The sequence below is a fragment of the Aedes albopictus genome, chromosome 3 (assembly GCF_035046485.1).
Source record: "Aedes albopictus strain Foshan chromosome 3, AalbF5, whole genome shotgun sequence".
In the NCBI taxonomy this organism is placed as follows: Eukaryota; Metazoa; Arthropoda; class Insecta; order Diptera; family Culicidae; genus Aedes; species Aedes albopictus.
In genome coordinates this window covers 187080690-187093910 of record NC_085138.1, presented here as the reverse complement: position 1 = coordinate 187093910, position 13221 = coordinate 187080690, and the positions used below count along the sequence as shown (strand labels likewise).

The 13221-nt window shown below is 41.1% G+C and overlaps 1 protein-coding gene across 5 annotated transcripts in view; it reads right to left on the bottom strand.

Moving 5' to 3' along the window:
• LOC109429174 (serine proteinase stubble) overlaps positions 1–13221 on the bottom strand; it is a 555654-nt gene that overhangs the window by 93471 nt on the left and 448962 nt on the right. The window lies entirely within an intron of this gene.

The window sequence follows — 13221 nt, the reverse complement described above, 5'->3', positions numbered from 1 at the left end:
GGCTTCGTGCAGAAGTTTATTTTCATATTTCTCATGTTATTTATGCGAACTTTCAAGAAGATCCTTCAGAAATCCTTCCAGTAGTTCTTTCTAGCGTTTCTTTTAGAAATTCTTTGAAGGATTCCATCTGGTATTTTCTTTTAAATACCTCAAGAAATTCCTTATGAGATTTCTTATGAATTTTTTACTGTACTCTATTAGTTCCCCATTTCAAAAACAAATAAAGTCACTCTACTGTTCCTACTAGAGTTCCCTTTGCGATTTTTTTCAGGAATTCCTTAAAATTTCTTCTGGGACTTCTCCAAAATTCCTGATGAAATTTTGAAAGAAATTTCTGGAGGAATCCTAAAAAAAAATACAACAAGAACTTCATCAGTAATACCAAAAAGGTCCAGACGAAACTCCAAAAATAAACTTCTGAAGAATTTCAGAAGGATTCTCTGAAGCAACAACAGGAAGGAATTCTACGAGAAGTATCTGGAGAAATCTCAGAAACAATTCTGTAAAAATTAACCAAGGAGAAACTTCGGGAGGGATACTAAAACTGCAGTGGAAATTTTAGAAATAACTGCTTAACCTTCTTCGTGCATTAGCAGACGTTCACCACGAAGACGAGGTGCACGACCAGCTTGCATGTTTGCGTCATAATGACTCCAATGCACAACTAGTGTTAATATATCTAAGGAATCTACGGCAAAATTTCTGGAAGAACCCGAAAGGAAACTTCTAAAAAAAACAAGAGCTCTAGAAATAAACCCAGCTTTTGAAGAATTTCAGTAGTCTCTTCTGAATAACTTACTTGATGTATTCTTAAAAATATGCTGAAGATTCCAGTAAAATTTTCAGGAGAAACTACAAGAGAAATTTCAGAAGGACTACTTTGAAGAATCAAAGACGGAACTTTTAGAAGAATCCAAGAGGATATATCTAGAGGAGTTCCTTTGAAAATCCCAGCAGGAGCCAAGGCAGGAGATCCGGGAAGAATTCTAGAAGAAACTCTAGTAGAAAAAAAAGCTCCTAGAGGTACTTCAGAAGGATCTTCTGAAGGAATCGCAGAGGCAATTTCTTATGTAATTCCAGAAGAAATTAAAGAATTTCCTCAAATCACTCTTTGAGAAATCTGAGAACAAACTTATGGAAAAACACCAAAATAAAAATCTGGAGAAATCTAAGAAAAATGCAGAAAATATCTCAGAAGAAACTTTTGGAAGAATACCATTGGAAAACTATTAGAACAATTCCAGAAATCTCAAAAGAACTGGTTGGGCAAACCGAGAAAGAACTTCTGGAGGAGTTCTGGAAGAAATATCATGGAAAGTCCTATAAAAGTTCATAAAATCCCAGACGGAACTCCAGGAGATCAGAGAATTCTAAGAAAGTCAATGAGTAATCTTAGACAAACTTTTTGAGAATTCTGGTAAATACCGAACCTTCTGAATTACTTTTGTTTTGAAGAATTTCAGAAGGAGTAATGCCTAAAGTAACTACTTTGGGGTCATCCATAAAGTACGTCCCGATTGTAGGAAAAGAGGGTGGCATTAGAAATTATTAAAAGTAATGTAAGAAATACAGAAAAATCTCATACGGAAGGGGAAAGGATGGTTGAGATTTGGCAAAGTTTTTGGAACGTATCAAATAAATGCTCGCGGAGGAAAATATTTGAGAAATGTGATAGGGAGCTTATATCTGGAGGATTCCCATAAGCAATTACTGAAAAAAAAAACACTTATAAAACAGCAGGATGCATATTAACCAAAAAATGTCCAAGAGAAAAAATTGAAAAGGCTTTTAATGGAATCTCAAGAGAAATGTTTAGGAATTTCATGAAGAATTTTTGAATAAAAATCGGATTGAATTCCAAAGTAGACGGACTTGGTGGTCTAGTGACTACTGCTTCTGACTCATATGCAGAAGGTCCTGGGTTCAATCCCTGTCCCGTCTATTTCCTCCTACTTTGTATCTTTCTATATTCTTTCTCCCTCCTCTCTACATATGGGTCATTCCACACCAAGTGTACACACCGCGTGTTATCGACCATCACGGATTTTGACCAAATTTTGTTGGAATGTTTGTTCAAATGGAGGAAGAAAAAATCCAAATTTTGGTGCCGATCGGATCACCCCTCGGCCCGTGGCAGCACCCCTCGTCTTTGCCAATACAAGAAAAATCCAAGTTTTCCCTTCCTTTTCTTAATTTATAGCTTTGAAACTATAACATATACACATTTGTGACCTTGGGCTTTTTTGAAGAAAATTGTTGGAGGAATCCAGAAAAAATATTATTTTTTCGATACAGTGTTGCCTAACATGGTATTTTTCAATTTTAAAATTTAAAATCGATTTTTTGTCGAATGAGTATATTTTGATTTCAAAAATTTTGATTCCGTCGTGTTTATCAGACATTTTCCAATTGAAAAAGCTTAACTCCCCGAGGTCTTTTTGGCCGTTCCAGAGATACAGCGTTTTGAGGCTTGGAAACCGTTTTTCTCTAATATATAAAATAAGTCCAATTTACAAGTTTCGCTAGGAAAACATTATTCGATGCAATTTAAAGATGATTTGGGCTGATTTAGATCAAGGAGAATAGAAAACTATGTAAAGATAATAATATGCCAGTGTTGCCAGTTTATCAATAATGGATTTATTAGAATGGATAACAATAAATTCCTAAAGTTTAAAATTTATGTATTACTAGCTGTCCCGGCAAACTTTGTCTTGCCAGTTTGACAACCGTGGAGGTCATTGTTGAACCGCCTTCTAGATTGGTTTCATTTCAATCGTGTTGGTTTTCTTCCCAGCTCATAAAAAATCTATACTTTATCGATTTTCTTACTTTTATAGCTAATTTTCGTAACTTTTTGTACATATAAACACAGCCACCATGAATATGAATCGAACCGTGCAAGAGTCATGCCGATCGGTTCATCCGTTCGTGAGTTTTGTTGCCTCAAAGGAACTTCAAACTCATTTTTATATAGATAGATAATCCTTATTTCAATTGAAATTCTACATATGTAAACATTAAGGTTGACGAAAGTGTTGCCAGACATTTTAATTTTATTATAAAAATCTACATGTGAACTTTTGTATCAAATCAAATTATCAAGCAAGGATCATAAATTCCTTTTTTTACAATTTTATTACTATTGGCAACACTGAACCTTGATAGTTTTTGTTTGGTGTGCAACTTTTTATTCTTCGAACAAACCTTTAATAATGGCAGTGGTAATTTCAAATGTTCACTGAAATTTATTCATGGTTTAGAATTACGCTAATTGATTCCGACTGTTCTTGGTGTATTTTTAGGATTTTTTAGCTTTTCAGTCCGATTGTGAGATCAAAAACAACCTGAAGTTCTCATACTCCAACTTTTGGAAACTTTCCTTTCCCCGTAACAAGTTCAAAACAATGGATAAACAGAAAAAAATGAATAGCAACTTGTACGCTAAGGCATAACATATCATCCAGAATGGTTTTTCATAATTCTTAACTTATTTTCAGGATTTTTTGGCTTTTCAGTCCGAGTGTGAGTGAGAACAAAAACAACAACAAAACAATGTTCTCTTACTCCGACGTTTTGATCCGTATGCGTTGGAGTATGAGAACTTAAGGTTGTTTTTGATCTCACAATCGGGCTGAAAAGCTAAAAAATCCTAAAAATACACCAAGAGCAGTCGGAATCAATTAGCGTAATTCTGAACCATCAATAAATTTCACTGAACATTTGAATTTACCACTGCCCTTATTAAAGGTTTGTTCGAAGAATAAAAAGTTGCACACCAAACAAAAACTATCAAGGTTCAGTGTTGCCAATAGTTGATTGACTTGTCTTTATTAAAGAGACTTTTAGCCCTTGGCTGGTTCGTCTCTCGCCAATAGTAATAAAATTGTAAAAAATGAATTTAGGATTCTTGCTTGATAATTTGATTTGATACAAAAATTCTCATGTAGATTCTTATAATAAAATTAAAATGTCTGGCAACACTTTCGTCAACCTTAATGTATACATAGGTAGAATTTCAATTGAAATAAGGATTAAAATACATAAATTTTAAACTTTAGCAATTTATTGTTATCCATTCTAATAAATCCATTATTGATAAACTGGCAACACTGTCATATTATTATTTTTAATTAGTTTTCTATTCTCCTTGGTCTAAATCAGCCCAAATCACGTTTAAAATGCATCGAATAATGATTTCTTAGCGAAACTTGTAAATTGGACTTATTTTATATATTAGAGAAAAACGGTTTTCAAGCCTCAAAACGCTGTATCTTTGGAACGGCCAAAAAGACCTCGGGGAGTTAAGCTTTTTCGATTGGAAAATGTCTGATAAACACGATGGAATCAAAATTTTTGAAATCAAAATATACTCATTTGACGAAAAATCCATTTAAAATTTTAAAATTGAAAAATAACATGTTTGGCAACACTGTATCGAAAAAATAATATTTTTCCTGGATTCCTCCAACAATTTTCTTCAAAAAAGCCGAAGGTCACAAATGTGTATATGTTATAGTTTCAAAGCTATAAATTAAGAAAAGGAAGGGAAAACTTGGATTTTTCTTGTATTGGCAAAGACGAGGGGTGCTGCCACGGGCCGAGGGGTGATCCGATCGGCACCAAAATTTGGATTTTTTCTTCCTCCATTTGAACAAACATTCCAACAAAATTTGGACAAAATCCGTGATGGTCGATAACACGTTTCCACTTTTTCTCGGTCACTTCATATGGAATGACCCATATACAACTTATCTATATTTAAATGTTGATAGCCATCGCTAGAACTGAAACGGGTTGAAAAAGCCGTTTCCCATCCTTATAAATCTTCACAGCACAGTGTCTCAATCCTATAACGCCAACAAGTTATGCAACCAAGCGAACTGTGCCGCACGTAGTTTAAGGACAGACTTGTTAGAATCCCAAAATGGCCGCCACAATGGCCGACTTTGGCACCTACTCACGATTCCGAGCGCACAAATCTTTTCGGAAACAAAACCAGCGCACCTGAGCTTCTCATTTTAAGCTTATTACAAGTGAGCAAGAACAGAATAATGAACTGCACTATTGTTTGAAGCTTGTCTCTTGAGATTTGTGCGTCTGAAGTTTTGATGCACTGTTGAAGCGGGATTTCATAACGTTTGTCCTTAAAAGGTAAATTTAGTTCCTTTTAATATGTTGTAAGAACTATAAGTGTTGTGTCCTGTCTCGCGTCGCGTTTTATGTGTATTGTCGAGGTTCTTACGTTAGCACAAACCTCAAGAAATTGATGTGCCGCACATCTTCGGAATAATAAAACACACAATTCCATCACCTTACCCTGGTATCCACGCACCAATGTCTGAACCTTCTGCCAATCAAGTCCCACCAACACTCCGACATCCGCATGAATTTATGCTGACGCAGAGGTATATGCGGTCAGACGTGGATACAAACGATTGCAATAATCACTTCCTTACCCTTCCCCACATTGACCTGCAACTTGACGTGGCAGGCGCCATTGTCGCCTAAAAATAGAAGATCACCAACGCTCACACACTGAAGATGCATGCTAGTCCCCGGTAGATATCTCATTGGTTCCTTGTGTGAGTGTAGCTGGTCTGGCAATACTGAAATAGCATCACCGGCGGTCAATCAAGCTCAACTTCAAAATCAGATTGAATTCTTAAAGGAATACCAGAATAATCCTCTGGAGCAATTCCTGAAGGTCTTGTGCCAACACTGATGAAAATCTAGTCAAATTTACGGGTCACAAGGCTGCCAGAAGATCATGCAATGTGACCAATGTCATCGAAATGCTCAAATCAACCTTCTTTGTGGCCAAAATGAACTTGTTTCGTAAATTTATTAAGTTTGGAATGCCAGAAATCATGTACACTGGAACCTCTTTTTATGCACATGACTAAGGGTGCAAAATATAAAAATGTTTATAAATTAAAAAAAAGTTTAAAAAGATGGAAATTTGTGCAAAAAATAAGTTTCGTCTTCAATGAGGAAATCTAGTTCGCGAGAACAGGTATGGAAGTGGGGCTAAGGGGGTCTAAGATTGTCAAAAACGAGTCTACGTAGTTTATAGACAGCACCAAAGAATGTTTCAAGGTGCTTCAGGAACGTTTCAGGGGGTCTCAGGAGCCTTTCAAGGGCGTTACAAGAGGTATGAGGAGCAATTTAAGGCATTTCAGAGAGTTCCAGCGGAAAACAAGAACATGTCAAAAGCGTAGAGGTTTTAGGGGCGTTGATAGAATTTCGTGGGCGTTTTAAAGGTGGTTTCAAGTGCGTTCCAGTGGGCTCATTAAACGTTCAAAGGAGTTTCAGAGGCATTTCAAATTGATTACGATGATATCAAGGTCGTTTCAAGGGGATTACGGAGGTTTCAGGGGCGTTTTGAGGCATTTTAAGTCAGGGTCTTATCAGCGGGTCTCAAAGGGCGTTTTAGGAGCATTTCATAAGATGTTGTGATGGCATCTCTGAAAATGCTCATAAACTTCCTGAAATGCCTCCAAAATCCCGCTGAATCTCCTCGTACCCCATGTAACGCATCTAAAATCCTCCGAAACCACCGAAAACATCTGCGTAACGCCTCTTAATCCCGCCGAAAATCATATGAGCGTACAAGCGTAATCAGTCTGGAACGTCTTGAAGCTATTGCCCATGAAACACTTCTAAATGCCTTTGAAATCTCTCCCAAAATCTACCCCGTGAGACCTTGAAGCCCTAAGCCCCGTCTGAAACGCTTTGAAACGCCCGTGAAACTCACCTGAAAGCCTGTGAAGCCCACGAAGCCCCTTCTGAAATCTGATATGCCCTGAAACGCCTGGAAACGCCTCAAAGCCCGTGAAGATGACTTGAGAGGCTATGAAAAATTTCTCTGAACCAATAAAATATCTCTGAAACCTCGAGAAATCCCCTTTAACGCTCTGAAACGCCTTCGAAACTCACTTGAAGCTCAACTGAGAGCATATTAATCACACCAAAACTTCATTGATACCTCATGGAACGCATTAAAATGCTTTGCAACGACTTGAAGCGCCTCTGGAACCCTTATGAAATTCTCGTGAAACTCATCTGACGGCATGTGAAGCCTCCCATAAATCCTCTGCAAGCTTCTGAAACGCCCTGAACTATCTTGAATTGCCTCTGACCCCCTCTGAATCTCCAATCAAAGCCCAACACGATCCCTGCCCACCTAAAATTTGTGAAGCACGATTCCGAAGCAGCACGTGATTATGCATGACCAATTTTGTTCGTTGGTAGAAGTTCATGACGTTCGTTTTCAGGAGTCGAGAGATTCGATGGATTAAGTTTGACATTAGTCATAAATCTACAATCTAAAAACACCATATATTGTTTCCTATATTTCGTTTATCTTACAACAAGATGATTTGCATGCAAGATAATTATTTTTATTTTATCTTTAAACGTTCTAAAAAGCCGGCCCTGCGCTGCACAGCAACAGCTTTGCATCTCCAGCAAGCTTTATCCATCACGTCTATAAATGGTCATCAGATTGCGAAACACTTTGATGCCTTTGAATCACCGCACCGAGCCGGCATGTGTATTTGTAGGTACTGCCTACGCCTTCTAGCTCACCCACTCGACCAGACCCTCTGTTTATAAACAATCTTTTACGGTTCCAGCTGACGACGACGGTGTGGATCGTCTTGCATGGGATTATGTAGAGGAATGGTTCAAAACGCCTTCGCAAACTAGATCCAAACCCAAACAGGCTTTGTTGATTAGTCACAGGTGTAGCAGATCTTTACACATTTCAAATGATCATTTAATTTTAAGGGCACAATGTATAGAATTCTGACTCTAATTTAGTGGCATTAATGTACTGAATACCACGAGTCGCCTTCTCCTTCGTTTGCTCCTGTGAAGAGTTTGATGGAGCCCTCATGTATCTCATTTCATGCCACAACAGAAAGTTCCAGTGGGCAATCTTGTCACCATACAAGGTAGTTCACGCCATACAATTTTCCACATTCGCAACGATGGGGTGTTCTGTCCCACTTTCCCCATACAAGAGCTACATCACTTTTGGAGTTATGATTTATGCCATATCAGCGACTGCCGCACTGTCGAATCGCTCACACAATACATACAGCCTCGCGTATGAGTGATAGAGTTTCGTTCGTTCTGTGAGCAGAAATTGAGATTGTTGTGTCTAGAAACAGCTCCACTGACTGGCACCTCCACGTTAGCTTAGAAGATGCTTGTTGATGTGCGACTCAGAACGTATGGTCAACTAACTCTAAAAAAAATAACAATCGTCTATATTTAGACTCAACTAAACCGGACCGGCTAGGATCATTTGAATATTAGGTCGGATGCCTAGTTCGTAAATAAATAAGCTATTTTTAGCAGAATGGTTTCCACCCAGTAAGATCGAAAACCAGGAAGTGAGAAAGATCTCTTAGGTACGGTTTCTGAAGAAAATGCTTTTTAAGGAAGATTTTCAACTCTTAGTAAATAATGTAATGCTTCTTCAAATGTATTCTACTGCTATTGTAAATCATGTCCTAGACATAATCTGTCTGATCTAATTCAAATCTCGTGCTGCCAGAGTGCTCTACCACGTGCTGTCGATTAGCTGATAACACACAAAAGTTTCCATTTGAAGCTCGCAGCACTATTGCACTGCTGAATACTAAGAAACTAAGGAGAATGGGAGCAATACCAAAATAAGTAATCTCAACTTGTGCCAATGCATGATTCGTTTGCGTCATACTAAGCATTTACGTTGTGGTACAAAGTATTACAGCAAGGGAAATGTGACGCAAGTAGAGTCATTGTTTTCAACAGTTAAGTGCATGAAATTTGATTTCAGGTATCAGTGTAGAAACCATTACAGAATCATATTTTTGAGGCAAAATTGTTTCAGTTTCACAACAGAAAGTTTTGAGCAGAATTCTACACTTTAAGAGATTTTTAATCCATTTATTTAGTTGTTTAATAATAACAATACTGAGTCAATAATTTGCCGCCGTAGAACTGGGTTTGCAACTGCAGCTCCTGCCTTCTTGTGCAAACAGAATCAGTAGCGATCACTAATTTTGCAAATTTGTTTCCGGCATTAGCACAATTTGCCCTGCCCATCATACCTATTATTATTATTAGGTTTATTTAGATTTTCAACCCGCGTGTGGTTCACCTCAATTTCCCAGCCCATCGTATCCGTCCAGCTTTGGACACTTTCTGGATGTCAGTTTCGCCACAGAATGCAGCGTGCTCCTGGTTCATCATTCACACACCACACCTCTCTTACACGAGGCCAAAGATCTTTCTAAACACGCGTCGCTCGAACAATATTAGTGCCTGCTGATCCTTCTAGAAGAGCATGGTCCAAGTCTCATGCTCGTAAATGACAAATGGAAGTACAAGCGTGTTGTGCATGATACGCTTATGCGAGATCTGTACCTTTCTAAATCGCAGATTACAAGGGAGCCCACAGATTCCACTGAGGATCTTCAATTCTTCCGGTGGAGCAGAGGGCCGAATTGAAATATCTTCATCCTGGCCTATTGCAGGTCGACTTGTTTTGTTTCGTTGTTGAGGCTGTGCCGTCATGAGGGTCTGGGCTTACATCTGCTGCGATGTCCTGCTGGATTTCAATCTAACGCTTGCTATCAGATTTCCTTTTCTGCCCCTGTGTAGAGTGTGGGTGACCCACCTCCATTTTCGTTCCCGAATTTTTGTCGCTGGACGATGGAGATCCAATTGTGGGCCCCCCATGAACGAATTATTTACCGTAGGCATCTATCGTTGCAGACCAGCAGCCATTGATTATTTTCCACTGATACACACCTATTTTTACTGGCGTACAGCAGCACAAATTTTACGTTCGAGTTGAAAATTAGGATTTTTGGTGCATCGGCTAACCTTATTGTTTTTCCATACATTTCCTTAACTCGTAAAGGCAACCCAACGGCAATAGTTGGCCAACTGGCGCTATTAAACGCATTTCTTACATCCAGAGTGACTACTGCACAGTAGCGAATCCCCCTTCGCTTACGCTCGAGTGCTTCCACGGCGGTTTTTGTAACCGACAGGATAGCGTCTACGGCCGACCTCCCCTTCCGGAAGCCGTACCGGCTACTCGAGAGACCATTTACACCTTCGGTGTGCCTCAACATTCTATTGAGGATCATATTCCCCGCCGTGTCGATCAAGCATATTGGTCTATATGCCGACGATTCTCCGGGTGGCTTCCCTGCCTTTGGAATAGAACCAGGCTGTGCCCCTTCCTTATTTCTGGGAAATCTCCCTCGTCCAGTCATTTCTGCATAGTAGACCTGAACATCTCGGGAGCCTCTGCAATAGCTATTTTTAAGGCCAGATTCGGAACTCCGTCCGGACCTGTGGCATTACCTACAGTAAGGGACTTTGCTATCCCCGCAAGTTCCACATCGGTGACCTTCTCCTCGTCGCCAGCCCCAGCCCCTGGATGTCCTACGAAAGGAGGCCAAGGACTAGGATCGTTACGTGGAAAAAGCCTTTTCGATGATCCCCTTCAACATCTCTGGAGATTGCTCTGAAGGTGCCATTACATCTCTCGTCTTGATCATCACGATCCTGTAGGCATCACACCACGGATTCGCATTGGCACTCTGACAGAGACACTGAAAGCAGGCCTTTTTGCTGCGGCGAACACCACCCGCCGTTCGTTTCACTCTTCCTCAGATCGTGCTCGCTGCATCCGTCGCCTAGCCCAGTGGCTTCCCATTGCTAGGGTGGACTTGCTAAGGCATGGTCACATCGCACGCACACGAGAACACCGCTACGCTTCATCAAAGTATGATGTCTTCCACCTGCGAAGGCTTGACCTTGACCTCTTCCTGTACCCGCTCTTCCTGTACCCGCTGCATGCTGTTGTTGTATTCGATACTGTAGCGAACCACCAGTTGATCGCTGTGAGTGTAGCGTCTACTCTCCAGTTCGAACTACCAAAGTAACGTCAATAACGCACCGTCTCTAATAAAAGTAATCTTGGTAACGACATTAGCCAAGCTGACATCTAGTATGGTCAGTGTCTCTAGCAGGATCTGACCTCACTGGTTCGTGAAAAGGCTACCCTATCCCATTCTACGGCCCAGGCATTAAAGTCACCCGCTATTACCAAAGGCATTCGCCCTCTGAGCACGCTCGTCATGCGGTCCAGCATCTGCGTGAACTGCTCGATCGGTGGCGGAGGCGCATAAAAGCTACAGAAAGAGACCCCGTCCATTTTGGCGACCACGAAGTCCTCAGTAGACACCAACTCCTGGACGGGGTATTTACCCGTCGTCCATATCGTCGCCATTTTTCTGGACTCATCCGTCCTGCACTCAGAGACCGTCTGACAAAGCAGTTGCTGAGCCGCGTCACAGAGGTTCAGATTCAGCTGTGCTATCTGCTCTGTTATTTGTTCACTGCGGCTTTCTTGAAGGCCGGGCATTGAATGCCTGTTGTTCACGATTTTCCCGGTACAGATAAGACTAGGGTGGACTCGTGCAGCCTTGTGCCTCATGGCCTTCGGCGCCACATCTCCAACATAGTGTGCTTCTGTCAGGGCCTTTGCAGTCTCATGACTTGTGTCCTGGTTCCTGACACCAGAAGCACACCTCTTGTAGCTCATGGAACGTCAGATGACATACGCATCAGCCTACCTTAATCCTCTCTACTTTAACGGACTTTTTTTCACGTCCGCCACAGATAGCTGAACCAGCTATCTGTGTCCCTGATAACCCCTTCCGTAGCCTAACGGCTGCGGCGGCCATCTGCACCTCGCACTGTTGTCGCAGTGCCGTGACGAGCTCTTCCACTTCGATGACCTCGTCTAGGTCATTAACCTTCAGAGTCGCCTCTTGTGTGAGAGCCCTCACCTCTACTCCTTCGCCAAGTACCTTTTCAGCCAAACTTTTGTAGGCGGTGCCCTTGCGCTCCTTATCGCGCTTCAGCTCCAGGATCATCTCACCCGTACGAGTACGTCTGATACTGCGCACGTCGGCTCTCAGATCCACGAGCTTGGCGTCGCTTCGCATCACCTTCAAGACGTCCGAGTACTTCGACTGTTCGGTCTTGATGACGAGCGCGTCGTCATTCCCGCGCTTGGCACCTACCCTTTTACGCCTTGGTTTGGCGTCCCTAACTACTTCTACCTGCTGCTTTGACTTCTTCTGTTCCACTCGGTCTTCGTTCAAGGGAGGTCCTCCCCTTGGTTAGCTTTACTCGATGGTTGCTGAGAGCCTACCAACGGTCGCAACCCCTTGTTCACATCATTCCGGGACGAGCCAGCCTTTTCAGGCCCACCCTTCCCAGCTTTCCGGGACACCTGGCTGGGGTCGAACTTGCCGACATTGCTGCCGACCTGTGCGGTAAGTATTAGCCTGGCCTTGCAGGCTCCTCACCTGACGGCTGCCTCACCCGTAATCTCCAAATCCCCTTTTTGTAGCTTTAATCGCCACATTTGTATCATTTTACATACTTCTCTTGTTGACTATTCGCTGTTTGAGCTTTTACAGCTGTTGTTTATCCTATTGAATTATTCAACTGTTCAAATACGCAAATGGATCAGTTTACTACAAAATATTACGATTTATCCTCAACAACTGCGATTTACTATCTTAGAAATTGTGCAATTCGATATTCCACATAGCACGAACAAATTCCTGTAAATGTTGACTGCTTCTTCGGCCATCACACCTGTTTACCAGAGAAGGCTTAGCCGCCTAAATGCGCTCACATGCCAACAAAAACAACAAGTAAAACAAATAGGGGAAAGACTTTAGCGGCGTCGGTGGTGTAGTGGTAAGCGTGGTTGCCTCTCACCCCAGTCGGTCTAGGTTCAATCCTAGTCGACGCCGTCGGTATTTCTGAGACAAAAATATCTGATCACGCCTTCCCTCGGATAGGAAGTAAAGCCGTAGGTCAGGTGTGTGTGGATGTCTCCCTGACCGTCCGTGTTTAGGCTTAGTACCAGAAATAGGCGGATGTTAAACTAGAGCTGATGCCGAACGGTGTCGGCTCGCCAGAAATAAGAAGAAGAAGAAGGGAAAGACTTTATTTTTCAATCCTCTGCTCTCAATTTCATTGTCTGACAAAACAAAAATAAAGGTACATAAGATGTTGCAGTTTTTGTCGTTATTCTGACATCTAAGTAATCATAACAGTCAATAGTTATTATTTAAAAATCAACCTTATAAATCTAATACTTTTTCCAAAAAAAAAATGATATGTTTA